The following is a 14,011-nucleotide window of genomic DNA, read 5'->3' on the forward strand; positions in this document are numbered from 1 at the left end:
CCTTTTTTCTTTTACTGACTGATCAAAACTAATTTTCCCATGCTCTCTCTTGTCTCTCTGCAGCAGACATATAGTGAGCAATATGTTTGGAACATCAAATCGCAATAAAATTGCAGTATCGAATCGCACTACATATAGAATCGTGAGAATCGCAATACATATCATATCCGCACCTAAGTATCGTGATCGTGTGTGTGCTTGCATACTATAGGCTATACCTACAGCTACAGCCTCCTCTCCTCTCAATTCCCCAGATGAATTCCAGAGCACACGTCTGTCCCGCCCCCACCCTTGCCTCTGAGAGGGCCAAGAGGAGGCAGCGCATTGGCTGATTGATTACCTGTTGGATCCCATTTCCGTGGCGACTGGAGATGTGCACCGTAGCTAACAGTTCCCCTATCCACCCTATCTGCTCAAGGCGCCAGGGCACGTCCCAATCCATTTGCTACTGCTAGACCGCTCTCCACTCCTGACACACAACACAGCAGCCCCCGTTACCAAACCCAATCCCAGGGAAACAAACACACAACAGACAACCCAAACAAATCAGGAATAACACCTGCACTGTTGGGTTTAGATTTGGTTGAGTGCACGCTTGGAATTGCACGGTTGATAGTGGTTGGAACTCGATTGTATGGCCTTTTAAAATGGCTGCCCAAATTGAAATGTGAAAATGTCACTGTCGCATCTAATCCCTGTTAAGTGAATGATTAGCTGGCCCAGGTATTCATACTTTTTTTGACTAAGAAGTGGTTGTTTAGGATGTATTGGGTGGTTCTTCCCTTCCCTATATGCTATATCAGGTAAACTGATGCCTTGCTAATTAAATGGAGCTGTATCCTTGGCCTGGCGGCCCCCTTGACTTTGGGTTGCTGTAAGATACAGGCCAGGTGGTGGCGAAGTGGTGTGTAATAATGTATAGCTCAGTGGAGGATGTCTGTTTCTGGACGAAAGCAGATCTGGCCAATTTCTTGTTTTGTACACATCCTCCCTTGCCGCCTGTCAAATGTTTGGGATTATCAGGTGCTTCTCAACCCCCCTGGTCTGTGTTGGGATGATACTACGAATTGAAAGGGTTTGTACATGAGATTGGATACCTCAAGGAACCTTATTATTCGTGAAATGAGCAGCTCTGAAGTAGCCTACCCAGCACTGGGTGTGTTGAGTCGACTGTGGGTGATGGTGGGGGTACAGATTGCTATTCTGTGTTTGACCGTTCGTACAGAAGCAAGTATGGCCACTCCTAAAATGGTCTGCATGAACTGTGTTCTTTCATCATTGACTACTGGAGTATCTACTCCCATCCTCCTCCTCTCTCCCTATGTCACCCCTTGTCCTCCCATTTCTGGGTTATGAATCGCAGCGGCAGGCGACTGTGGAGAGAGGGAGAGAGGCTGCTCCATAGATAAGGGAAGGAACAGGGGGGAGAGGTGTTCAGTCAGGGCCTGACAAGTCCCTGCAGGAAGGGGAGCTGAGGGTGGGGGATTGAAAGGTAGAGAGGAAGCTAGTGGTGTTGGTAATGGGAGGGGGGGACATTTGTGGTTACCCCCCCCCTCCTTAGTCAGGTATTATCTGATGGTGCTGGTCCTGGCCCCTAATTCACATCTCTTAGTGCAGCAGCCCAGCTCCTCGGGCTCTCGGGGAGCTCCACAAGCGATAAGGGCTCATCTCAACCAGTCAGTCGGAATAACACTTCAACCTCTGGTGGACGGAGCAGAGAGAGAGGTTAAAGCCCACTAATCTGGCCCAGTCCCCGCATCCACTGCGCTAATTGGCCAGCTGAGCGCTCGTCGCTCGTCTCTCGTCTCTCGTCTCCAGCCCCGCAAATGGATGTTTTTCTCCACTCAAAATGGATGTCGTGAGAAGAGAAGCCCCAGTCGGAAGCTAATGCATTTTCCATTTTGTTTCGCCATTTTAATCCTCCAATTTGTATTCCCTTAGTCTAAGGCAGGGTGAGATGAACATGAACATGAACTTGACCTTGACCGTGACTGGATGAGCGGTCCGTGCAGTTCCGTTGACCTCGGAATGACTTGACCCCTTGGCGTTTTTCCCTGTCTGTTTCCTCCCTAGGCCTTATCTGTATGCAATTATTTTGACTGCTTCAGTGCTTTCTAGAATCTCATGTTTCTTTCTCTCCCTGTGCTTTTTAATGTATCTCTTTTGACTGGAGTTTAATGGCAGAACATTCAGATGAGCTTAGTGGAACCATTTGTTGTTGTATTATACTCCAATAGTCCTGTCTCCATTCTCTTGTTGCTCATGTAGAAAGTCGAGCTCTTATCATTCCTGAAACAGTTTGCTACTCCCAGATCCTATCTCTGGTTCTCAATATCCCTACCAGCCCATCCCCTGGTAAGTTACGTTAAATCCTCGTAGGGGCCCTTTGTTGTCCAGACCTCCCACCCTATCCTCTCATCCTCTCAATGTCGAATTAAATTCAAATCAAACGTTTGGAAGGCCAATCCCGCTACTGTAATTTACCCTCTATTTTCAGTGCTAGCCTAGTGCCTCTTGTAGTAGCTCCATTCTTCACTCCACTGAATTGGCTTATTTGTCAATCCCCCTTATAGTGTCTCTCCCCTGCCTGGCCGGGTTCTAGGGAGATGTCTGCCTCACTCTGAGAGTTTCGCCTCAGGGAAAAGAGAGGCCCATCATAATCATCAAACAAGGGTTCATTCAGGAAGGTCAGATACTAACATTGGCTCAGGGAGCCCAAACCAAAACATCCTAGGCAGATTCCTGCAGTTTACTGAAAATACCCGAGCTGTATCGATAAATAAAACAACTCTGTGAGCAGCTGGTCTGCCGAGACGATAAGTTTGTTTCTTATAAACTCAAGGCAGACTGATCCTCAGAGGTGAAGAGTTTGTGCCATGATTATTATACACCACATCATGCACACACATACACTAGTGTGAAAGCCTATGTGGTAATTTCCATAATGTAGCTCTATATTCTCAGTTGAGTGAAAGGAGATGATCTCAGGGATTGTCTCATCATAGCCTACGTCTGAATCTACACCTTACCTTAGATGTTGTAGAGAGGCTAGTCATGCTGCACTATCCTGTTCCCCTAATGTGTCCCATTACTCCCCCAGTGCCAAATGAGGAACCCTAATAAGTGCACTAATAAGTCCACACAGGGTTAGGGTTAGGTTTATGACGGTGGGGTCTGCGCATTGTGCTTTGTGAGAACCAACACAAACCCAAACAAAGGCTGCGTTTCACAGGCCCTGGTGTGACGTGGAAAAGGAAACCGACCACAAACCGCAGCTCACGGCACGCTCGTCTCGCCTCTCAGAGCAGCCGAGCAGGAAGCGCCGTCTCCAGGAAAGAGAACGACAAGCGAACGCGCATTCAGATCTCCCAACCTCCGCCTCTACTACTTTTACTACTTCTCCCACCCACATTTCACTACTGTAGGAGTGATAGTTTCCAGCACGATAGTTTTTTTCATATGCCAGCCTGTTTGCCAGTGCATCTCGTGTTTACAGTACACAACTGTGAGAAAGCGGAGGCTGGGAATCTGAAGGTGCTGTGCCAAGGTTAAAGCAGGACGAGGGCACCGCACAGCCTCTACCAACCAGCGCCACGACCGCCACTACTACGGCACACACATCACAATCCAGGTCACAGCCAACCCACTGCATCCTGTCTATTTTTCGTCTGCGTCTCGCCCACTCTGGCAACAATCACCCGCTTGTTGTCTCCTCTGCCCCGGCGTAAACAAGCCAGCCCAGCGCTCCCCTCCTCTGTTCATTCATTGTGTGCCGTGGATTTGCTAATATTCAATTATAATTCTGCATCATAATTAATGCAGCGCATAGCCCCAGCCATCAGAGTAAACACATTCCTCCCCACCCCGTGTTAAAAAACTAATGCATTGAAGGGGCTGAGCAGCAGAGCCTGTGAATGAGATACCATCGGAATATTCCTCCATATAATGCAGCACTTGTTCGCTCGTGAACTGTACCTCGCTCTGAATCGAGGCTTTTGTGGAGACCTTGGTCCAGATTTGTAGCCAGAATGTTAGGCCCTTACTTCCCCTGAACCAGAATAAATTAGGCCGCTAATAAAGTTTACTACTGGCAGGTGACTGTGTTTTTGTTTCAGACACTTTTTATTTCATAATGTGGAAGCCAGGTCTTATCGTAGTACTGTGTAACTTTGTCATCATGCATAGTGGCCAATTACCCTTATGGAGGGAAACCAGACCTTATAGCCACCAGTGAACACTCCCAAGGAAAATGATTAGGGGCAAACACTGTTTACAGTCAAACACCAGTATAAAAACAATTTCTACTGTATTTTGCGTACAGTAACTACAACTAGATCAAATTACATCCAAGTAATTTCTTCTGCCATTAAACAAAAACTATGGTGGCAAGATCAGAAGCAAGACGAGATTGACAGAAAGATCATTGCATGCTGAGCTTGCATTCAAATTGTGGCTGAAGGGAAGAGAAAGGGGATACCTAGTCAGTTGCACAACTGAATGCATTCAACTGAAATGTGTCTTCCGCATTTAATCCAACCCTTCTGAATCAGAGAGGTGCGGGGGGCTGCCTTAATCGACATCCACGGCGCCCAGGGAGCAGTTGTTGTTGGGTGTTAACTGCCTTGCTCAAGGGCTGAACGGCAGATGTGTCCACCTTGCCGGCCCGGGGATTCGAACCAGCAACCTTTCAGTTACTGGCCCAATGCTCTTAACCGCTAGGCTACCTGCTGCCAAGATCGACCTTCCACGCAGATGCAAGCTTGTTACTAAACAGGGATGTAGCTCAGTTGGTAGAGCATGGCGTTTGCAACGCCAGGCTTGTGGGTTCGATTCCCACGGGGGGCCAGTATGAAAAATTTAATAATGTATGCACTAACTGTAAGTCGCTCTGGATAAGAGCGTCTGCTAAATGACTTAAATGTAAATGTAAACGCAGCAAAAAAAGAAACGTCCTCTCACTGTCAACTGTGTTTATTTTCAGCAAACTTAACATGTGTAAATATTTGTATGAACATAACAAGATTAAACAACTGAGACATAAACTGAAGTAGTTCCACAGACATGTGACTAACAGAAATTGAATGATGTGTCCCTGAACAAAGGTGGGGTCAAAATCAAAAGTAACAGTCAGTATCTGGTGTGGCCACCAACTGCATTAAGTACTGCAGTGCATCTCCTTCTCATGGACTGCACCAGATTTGCCAGTTCTTGCTGTGAGATGTAACGCCACTCTTCCACCAAGGCACCTGCAAGTTCACAGACATTTCTGGGGGTAATGGCCCTAGCCCTCACCCTCCGATCCAACAGGTCCCAGACGTGCTCAATGGGATTGAGATCCGGGCTCTTCGCTGGCCTTGGCAGAACACTGACATTCCTGTCTTGCAGGAAATCATGCACAGAACGAGCAGTATGGCCGGTGGCATTGTCATGCTGGAGGGTCATGTCAGGATGAGTCTGCAGGAAGGGTACCACATGAGGGAGGAGGATGTCTTCCCTGTAACGCACAGCGTTGAGATTGTCTGCAATGACAACAAGCTCAGTCCGATGATGCTGTGACACACCGCCCCAGACCATGACGGACCCTCCACCTCCAAATCGATCCCGCTCCAGAGTACAGGCCTCGGTGTAACGGTCATTCCTTCGACGATAAACGCGAATCCGACCATCACCCCTGGTGAGACAAAACCGCGACTCGTCAGTGAAGAGCACTTTTTGCCAGTCCTGTCTGGTCCAGTGATGGTGGGTTTGTGCCCATAGGCGACATTGTTGCCGGTGATGTCTGGTGAGGACCTGCCTTACAACAGGCCTACAAGCCCTCAGTCCAGCCTCTCTCAGCCTATTGCGGACAGTCTGAGCACTGATGGAGGGATTGTGGTTTCCTGGTGTAACTCGGGCAGTTGTTGTTGCCATCCTGTACCTGTCCCGCAGGTGTGATGTTCGGATGTACTGATCCTGTGCAGGTGTTGTTACACGTGGTCTGCCACTGCGAGGACGATCAGCTGTCCGTCCTGTCTCCCTGTAGCGCTGTCTTAGGCGTCTCACAGTATGGACATTACAATTTATTGCCCTGGCCACATCTGCAGTCCTCATGCCTCCTTGCAGCATGCCTAAGGCACATTCACGCAGATGAGCAGGGACCCTGGGCATCTTTCTTTTGGTGTTTTTCAGTCAGTAGAAAGGCCTTTTTAGTGTCCTAAATTTTCATAACGGTGACCTTAATTGCCTACCGTCTGTAAGCTGTTAGTGTCTTAACGACCGTTCCACAGGTGCATGTTCATTAATTGTGTATGGTTCATTGAACAAGCATGGGAAACAGTGTTTAAACCCTTTACAATGAAGATCTGTGAAGTTATTTGGATTTTTACGAATTATCTTTGAAAGACAGGGTCCTGAGAAAGGGACATGTATTTTTTTGCTGAGTTTATAATCTTTAATCAATGTACTTTTGTAGTGCTGAATTTAGATAAGCCTGTGGAAGTGGCATTAAACACAGCCACCTCTGTATATGTAACTATAACATTATATGAACTCAGTATAACCATCCCGCTGTACTGCCAGAGTTTTCCCCCTGTTTTTTCTTGCTCCCCTCTTTAGTTTCCTCTGTCTCAGATTTATAGGGGCAGGTTATGAGAGGCTGTATTTTACAGGCTCTGTCTGAAGGGTTCCTCTTCCCTGCACAAGGCCCCGGCTCCTCCATTGTTTTGCTATTGATTTTGTAATCGGCTTCAGTTAGCTTCCTGACAGGAATTTAAGGCTGTCTAGCCGCGGTCACATGCTCCAAGAAAAACACCTACTGACGGGTGATGGGACTTTAAACCTGGCACACTAGTCTAAAAATATATTGTCGTTGTCTGATGAAAACCTTGTAACTACACTTCTGCCAATTTTTCTTTTTGTACATTTAATGAAGCAATAACCCCCCCAATGTATGACATTTCATGACTCTAGGACCAAAAACATTTATTTAAAATAGCTTCTGAAGTTTCATAATTGTATGTTTGTTAATGGGATTTATTTGTATTTTTGTTGTGGAAATTTCTGTTTTGGAGATTAGGTTTTTATCAGACAGCGGCGATATGTACATTTCAGCAAAGAGACACCAGCAACACTGGATCGAGGAGAGAGCCGTCATATCAGCCCTAGTCCGAGACTCTCATACTATGAGGGCATGGTCTCTGTGATAAAGGTGCTGTATTACGCAGAGAATCCATCCCCTAACAATGACATCTCCCCCTATCTCTCAATAGAAAACAGTGTTGGCTGTCTCTGTCAGCACTGTGAAGGGCTTCATTCTCTTTGCAGGGTAAAATATGGAAATATGGTGAGTGCTTGTGGGATCTTATCATAGGCGTTGGGCGCATACACAGCACTGCGGGGCTCGGTGTGACAGTGAGTTGTTTGTCTTGGTGGAGCGGTGCAGTGTGGTGAGCAGTCTGGCCAGGGTTGTGTATGTGGCACAGAGATAGGGGGAGGCAGAGACGGTGCACTCAAGCCACTGTACATATTTTATATTCTTCCTATTGCCCAGCCTATTCCCACTGAGAGGAAATTAAGGACAGGCAATTGTTTTTCTTTCTGCTTTCTTTGTTCCAGTGTGCTGTGTTATGCCATTTGAAATCTGCACTCCTCTCTGTTAGGAGGCAGACATGATGTATGCAATCAAACATTTACCCGGAGTGAATATTTGTCTTACTTAGAAGAACACAATGTGCTGCTTGCTTGGTGGTTATTTGTTTCTCCAACTTTACCCCAAGGACTCTGAGAATGTTAGCGTTGTTGTCAGTAAAACTGAACTCGCCCCTCTCTCAAAGAGGTCTAGTTTAGCTCTCCTCTTAGCAAGCTGTATAATTTATCTAATTAGTCACTGTAAAGCTTGGAAAGTATTTGAGGAATGTCGATATCGATGTGGGTGGAGGCTACCAGCTACCACCAGCTCCCTATACCGGTGTGTGTGTGTGTGTGTGTCCTACGTGTGTGTGTATGCACGCCATTACACCCAATTGTAAATATAGATGAGCTAAGAACGTCTGCCCCCCGCTCCCATCCTCCCCCCACCACATCCTGTCTTTTAGCAGCATTGGCTTATCTCTGCATTGTAATTGAGGGAGATGTTAAAACTGAGGATTTTTTCCCTCCTCAGTCTCCTATCTCTCTGTTAACCCTTTAGTGTCCAACCAGCCAGTCAATCAAACACACTCCCTCACCCCCCCCCCCCAAGAGCCTGTCTGTCATTGGCCTTCTCCTCCATGCAACCATGGTCAAGTCAATGAATCATAATTGGTTTAGCAGGTTCATTGTCTGGCCAGCAGGTACATTGTGGGGATGTTAAAGGACTTGAGAGAACGGCTGTGCACTGACTGTCGAGTCGGACAACTTCATTATGCCCACACTCACAGTGTCCCCGACGTTCCTTAGCTCTGGTATTTGCGCCATTAGAAGCAGCCTAAACATCAGCTGCAGATCTCGAACCTAGCTGGCTGGGCCACATCCACTACTCTGCTGTGGAGCTCAGCTCTCTAAGTCTCTTCGTTAAGCTGAGTGGGGACCTTTTCAAGAGAAACAGCCCTCTTGTTGCATAATAAATCAGAGGGTGAAGAGAGATTGGGAGTCTTGTCGGAGAGCGTGCGAATCAGTCCCCAGTCATTACGGGGCTGGAGCGCATTTAATATCGCAGAGAACCCTCCAGGATTGATCTGCCCATAGACCCTAGCAGAGCAGAGCAGAGCAGAGCACCACAATCTGCACAGCAGCACTGTGTTTAATTCACACTAATCAAGCTTCTGTCCTAGAGAGACTTCTCCCCCCTCCTCCACTCCCCTTCCTACTTCTCTCTCTCCCGGTTCGTTCTCGTAATCAAATCCTTCACAACTGAAGAGCCCTCCATAAAGCTTGTGATTAAAGACTGATTATAGCGAATACATAATGCTCACATGTAAACAAGCCTCACGCAAGGTTGATGTTACAACACGCCCCACTCAGCAGTACCAACAGCAGGCAGCACCGGGCCCCTCAGACTAGTCAATCAAACTTTTCACGCAACCTGGTTGGGACTTCAGTAGCAACAGGGGCGGGGGGTGTTGGGCTGCTGTCAAGTATGTGGTTTCTGATTGGCTCATTTGGAAATGGAGGGAACGTCTAAACCTTAGGCTTATTTATAGATCACTTAGATTGAGAGATCAAACAATGTTTGGTTGCTCAAGCAACATGGCAGTAATTTGCAAGTTGGTCAAGTTGAATGGGGACTTTCTGCTAGCTTAAATCACAGTGGCGTAGGCTGTGCCAATTAGCTAAAACCTGGTCTGATGCAAAATGGAAAGCATTTGTACTTGATGTTACGTGGAATTTTGAGATCAGCCAAATGACTGTTTTTCTCGGAAGGGTTGAAGTACCATAAATGCCACGAGTCATCGCTCGTTGGCTTTGTTGTTTTTACTTTACGTTTCCAGTTAATCACAAAACACATTATTCTTCTTAGTTTCATGACCCAGACACACTTCATAGGGTTCTCAGATAGGAGTTTTATATTGACCAATCTATAGGCCCATATGGGGCTGATGCATTCCCATTCTGTAGCCCACGCCATCATTATGAGTTACTAACAGGTGGAATGCAGTGCCATAAACCTCTGTACTCTTACCCCAGAGTAAATGAGTGTTTTCATCAGTCAACAACCACCTTATTGTTCTTACCGTAACGCTACGTGCTGGGAATTAGCATACAAATGTATGATAATGGCCTTCGTGTCACTTCATTGGATGGAGTGGTTCAGTTTTTGTCCGGAGGTGGTCAACTCCCTCTGAGAACCAGAACTCATTCTGAGAGACTGCGCTCAGAATGTACTCTGTGGGAGTTGTTACGAAGGAGGCCAATGACATTTCAATGTCCACTGCAGTTTTTTAAAGAACAGTCCTCTTGGTTATGAGGTGTGGCTGGTACTACTCAGATAATATCTTCTCATCCCCTTCTCTTATTTGAGCATCATGCTCTCCAGGGTCCACCTCCACCAAATTGCCTGGTTTCGATTGGTTGGTCTGGCAGTCAATCAGGCAGGAGGAAGGTTAGAGCCAAGGTGAGCTCTGTACAGGCACAATGATGCCATTGTGGGTACGCTTTAAAGATGCCGTTGAGGATGGTCCCCAGAAGGACTGTGTATTATGAGGACCATGTGTTCCTTCCTTGTGGGGACGTGTGTTTCCGTACGTCCCTGTCTACCACCACAGCACACTGTCAGTCTCCGTCCTCCCAGCCAGCCGTCTCCCCCCAGTCTGCTGATGTATGATTCACGGTCTATTAAAACATCCGTCACATCTGTCACCAGGTTGTCTGAACACTGGGTTGTTTATTAGATAACAATGTTAATGTGATTCCCCCCTTCTCCATGTAGGTTGAACTGACACGCCAATCTATGGCCCCCAGTTTATTCGGCTCAATGCACACTTCACTCTGAACAGACCATTAGGAGTGCTTTAGTATGCTTTACCTGCTGCTTCAAGTCAACAGATTAGGACTGAAGGTTGAGTTATCTTCTACACCGAGACGCATACATACATACAAACATGTCAAGGTGAAGTTCACACCAGCCTTGCCAAATACGTATTGTTGATGGATTTTAATCGGACCTCCTTGTTCCAAGACTTCCGGGATCATGTGTAAACGACAGCCTAGCTTTTGAGGCTAGGTCAACGAGTAAAATTACCCTAGCGTGGTGACAAAGCAAGGTCTGTTTTAACTGGTGGCATTAGTAAAAACAAAACAAAAGGCTTTGATAAAGGTTTTAGTGCACCGCGTCACTTCAATGCAAATAGATTAGACCTCTTAATGTTAACAGCAGCTGTTGGAGCAGCCAGGAAAGAGCAGGCACTCATGTTTGCTATTTGTCTAAAGCTCCTTTGAAGTGGTACCCAGAGCTAGACAGCTCCCTCTTACACTACTACACCCTCCCTCCCTCCCTCCCTCCCTCTCACTCACTTCTCCATGTGTTTTGATAATAGCCCAATGCTCTAGTCTAGTTAGCATGGGCTGTCTTATTAGTAAAGCTGTCAATGTACTGTGAAGGCCCATATGCTAAAGTATTTACAAACCTCAACTGCACTATGCACCCTCACTCCTAAACAGTACACACATATACTCATACAGCTTTGCAATCTCTGACTCATATCTGTGAACATGGACTGAGAAAATAATAGAATGCCTGTCCAAGTATTTAAAGAACATTAGATTATCAGGACCTGGGAATTAACCGATAAGGAGTTTTAAATAAAGCGATACACCAGTGCCAAGTCATTTCAGCCAAGTCATTGCCTCAAAATAGAATAGAAATCCGTCGGCCACTTTCATAACTGTAATTCTGGAAATTAGTTGCACCTCATTAACCTTGTGTAACGTTTTGGTTTTGCTTAGCGCTGTGCAGTAGTACATTACATTCCCAGACTGCAGTGTGGTGTGTGTGAGGCACAGAGGTGAGTTCAGATTGCAGACTGGTAGTCATTGGTGGTGTTGTCGCTCAATGAGTGCACCTGAACAGAAGGGTTGTTTCAGTCCTGGCAGCGTGGCGTGTTCCAAACTACGTTATACAGAGGTCATACAAGATAAAAGCCACACACATACAGAGCCAGACTGGGAAGTAGGGATGTGCATCTTTCCCTTTCAAGACTATTCGATACGCATCTAAATACATACAGTTTGAAATAGGCTTGGGCAACCTTATGCCATACGGAGATATTTGGTAATACCGGCACTGAACACAAGGGGCTATTTTCAAAAGCAACTGAGCCTTTGTAATCCGAAGGTGTGACCAATGCTAACAAGTAAATGTAAATCCCATAGAGAATGCTAACTAAATGCTAATGAGTGCATTATGAACATTTTATACAGTCTCTGACCTAATGTATTTGCAGGACAGACGTCTCAGCTCATAAACTTATACAAGTAACTCAAAAATGCTACTCACAGTTTGCTGCATGCACAAAACAAATATTAGACAGCAAGGCTCTTGATCCAAGAGGGGATTCTCTACTGTTACCAAGCGAAGCTTAATTTTGGAAGAAGCTAACCACTTAGCTAGATAGCTAACTAGCTATTAAATTAGCTAACCAAATGCACAACTACACAGCATTTAGCACATTTTAGACAGTTAACTTAATAGTTATAAGATATCTAGCTGGCAAACATTTAGTTGTGAATTCCATACTGTAACTAGATCACATGGCACGTGCTGCACAACAGTGAGTGACTCACAAGGCTCCAGTCTCTCGTAGTTGTGTGCTTGTATACAAACACCACGTGACTGGGGACTACCGGTCAGCTTCATAATGTAAAATTATGTGACAGGTTTAATGAAGAACGCAATCTTCTTTATCTTCTAACGTATTGCACTAGTTGACTGCAGGTATTTACTTAAAAAGTAGCTATAAATATTAAAATGTATTTATTTTTTTGCAATAGGAAAAATAAATAACTCATGATCTACAGCAATCCTTTAAGGATGCTTAATAAGTGACAACAAACAACAAATATATAAAGATAACTTTATCCCATTACTCAACAATATGAAAGCAGATCTAATTAAATGGAACAATCTTCCCATAAATCATACAGGTAGAATAAACCTCTTCAGAATGGCATGGCTCCCAAAGTTGTTATATTTATTCTCGGTAATACCAATTACACCACCGAAAGACATTCTTTAAAAAAGTGTACTCGGTCATAACATACTTTTTATATGGGCAAATACAACTCAGAATAAAAAGGAACGTTTTACATCTTAGTAAGTCTGAGGGTGGTTTTAACCTTCCAGACTTGCACATGTAGTTACTGTAAATGCACTAAAGAGGAACAATGGGTACATATTGAAGATGTGCATGCTCATCCCCATAATATTTTCACGTGTCTATTTTCCAAGGATAAAGCTAAGAACATTAACAACTTCATAGTTAAGAACACTATAACAATATGTAAGAAAATGAAACGTATTCTACAAGAACCAACATCACTCCCTAAAACACAACCCTATGGAACAATCCTTGGATAGCTTGGTCCACATGGAAAACTAAAGGCATAGAAACCGTAACTGACTTTGTAATAGCAAATACATTTATTTCCATGACAGAATTAAAAAGTAATTTTGGACTGACCAATGTAATTTTAGATACTGTATTTTCAAATACATGCAACTTAAAAGCTTCATATCAAGTAATGTTGATTTTAAATATTTTGGACATCAGAGCAATCTTGAGGGAATCCTATTTGAGTCAGAAAGGATATTCATATGATAGGTAAGTATATAAAACTTTGAAGAGAGCCTATCCAACTGACAACCTCTTAGAAAAAAATACACTGCTCAAAAAAATTAAGGGAACACTTAAACAACACATCCTAGATCTGAATGAATGAAATAATCTTATTAAATACTTTTTTCTTTACATAGTTGAATGTGCTGACAACAAAATCACACAAAAATTATCAATGGAAATCAAATTTATCAACCCATGGAGGTCTGGATTTGGAGTCACCCTCAAAATTAAAGTGGAAAACCACACTACAGGCTGATCCAACTTTGAGGTAATGTCCTTAAAACAAGTCAAAATGAAGCTCAGTAGTGTGTGTGGCCTCCACGTGCCTGTATGACCTCCCTACAACGCCTGGGCATGCTCCTGATGAGGTGGCGGATGGTCTCCTGAGGGATCTCCTCCCAGACCTGGACTAAAGCATCCGCCAACTCCTGTACAGTCTGTGGTGTTGGTGGATGGAGCGAGACATGATGTCCCAGATGTGCTCAATTGGATTCAGGTCTGGGGAACGGGCGGGCCAGTCCATAGCATCAATGCCTTCCTCTTGCAGGAACTGCTGACACACTCCAGCCACATGAGGTCTAGCATTGCCTTGCATTAGGAGGAACCCAGGGCCAACCGCACCAGCATATGGTCTCACAAGGGGTCTGAGGATCTCATCTCGGTACCTAATGGCAGTCAGGCTACCTCTGGCGAGCACATGGAGGGCTGTGCGGCCCCCC

General features: G+C 45.2%; 1 protein-coding gene across 1 annotated transcript in view; it reads left to right on the top strand.

Moving 5' to 3' along the window:
- Nucleotides 1-14,011, top strand: part of LOC121550327 (homeobox protein cut-like 1) — a 252,369-nt gene that overhangs the window by 55,317 nt on the left and 183,041 nt on the right. The window lies entirely within an intron of this gene.

The sequence above is a fragment of the Coregonus clupeaformis genome, chromosome 35 (genome assembly GCF_020615455.1).
Source record: "Coregonus clupeaformis isolate EN_2021a chromosome 35, ASM2061545v1, whole genome shotgun sequence".
Taxonomy (NCBI): domain Eukaryota; kingdom Metazoa; phylum Chordata; class Actinopteri; order Salmoniformes; family Salmonidae; genus Coregonus; species Coregonus clupeaformis.